Source organism: Echinops telfairi, unplaced genomic scaffold (genome assembly GCF_000313985.2).
Source record: "Echinops telfairi isolate 266 unplaced genomic scaffold, ASM31398v2 ScPeMD7_7469;HRSCAF=8507_0, whole genome shotgun sequence".
In the NCBI taxonomy this organism is placed as follows: domain Eukaryota; kingdom Metazoa; phylum Chordata; class Mammalia; order Afrosoricida; family Tenrecidae; genus Echinops; species Echinops telfairi.
The window spans coordinates 43,752,416-43,753,865 of record NW_022111372.1 but is presented as its reverse complement, the minus strand read 5'-3'; positions in this window follow the sequence as shown (position 1 = coordinate 43,753,865).

The window sequence follows — 1,450 nt, the reverse complement described above, 5'->3', positions numbered from 1 at the left end:
ATGGCGAAGATTAAATGCAAGCTCAAAATCCATTTGTATAGCTATGGTTTGTATACATGCCTGGTCCACTTTAGAGACATCATTATCATTTTATCATGGAGCATTATAAATCATCCCATATTGTATATGATAATTATGTTGATAGTATCATTAACTTAACCAATGGTGTAGAATTTAAGACACTTTTGAGATAATGAAAGTATACATGTATAGAACACCATTCTAAACAAAATAAAGTCATTGTTGACTTGTAGAGATTAAAAAATGATCTGACATTACGCAAACCGTGTTGGTGACATGGAAAATTTTTTGGTAACTTTCATTTTCAAAGCCAAACCTATGCGTCAGGGCTTTAAGACCAGAGGAGGAAACAGTATTTTGAACACTCTGTTTGCTTGGTTGACAGTGTGGTTGACAGATATGGTTGACAGTAAATCTGTTTCACAAAACCTCTTTGAAATATTGAAAATCAAGAATATTACTTTGTGGTTTAAGTTCTGCTTAAAGCCACGGCATTTTCTTTCTTTTTTTAAAAATCATTTTTGGGGTCTCATACAATTCTTATCACAATCCATCCATCCATCCATTGTGTCAAGCACATTTGTACATTTGTTGCCATCATTGTTCTCAAAACATTTGCCCTCCACTTGAGACCCTAATATCGGCTGCTCGTTTCCCCCCTCCTCCCCACTACCCCCTACCTCTGGAACCCTTCATAATTCATAAATTATTATTGTTTTGTCATATGTTACACTGTCTGATGTCTCCCCCTGCCCTCATCTCTGCTGTCCATGCCCCAGGGAGGAGGCTATACATAGATTCTTGTAATCGATTCCCCCTTTCCACCCCACATTCCCTCCACCCTCCCAGTATCGCCACTCTCACCACTGGTCCTGAAGGAGTCATCTGTCCTGGATTCCCTGTGTTTCCAGTTGCTATCTCTACCAATGTACATCCTTTAGTCTAGCTAGATTTTTAAGGTAGAATTGGGATCATGATAGTGGTGGGGAAGAAGCATTTAAGAACTAGAGGAAGGGTATATGTGTCATAGTTGCTACCTTGCATCTGACTGGCTCATCTCCTCCCCACAGTCCTTCAATAAGGGGGTGTCCAGTTTCTTACTGATGAGTTTTGAGTCTCCACTCTGCACTCACCCACCTTTGCAATGATATGATTTTTTGTTCTTTGATGCTTGATACCTGATCCCTTCGACAGCTCGTGGTCACACTAGCTGGTGTGCTTCTTCCATGTGGGCTTTGCTGCTTCTGAACCTGATGGTCACTTGTTTATCTTCAAGCCTTTAAGACCCCAGATGCTATATCTTTTGATGGCCAGGCACCATCATCTTTCTTCAGCACATTTGCTTATGAACACGTTTGTCTTCAGTGATTGTATCAGGAATGTGGGCACCCTCTGATATGATTTTTAGTTCTTTGATGTCTGATAACTG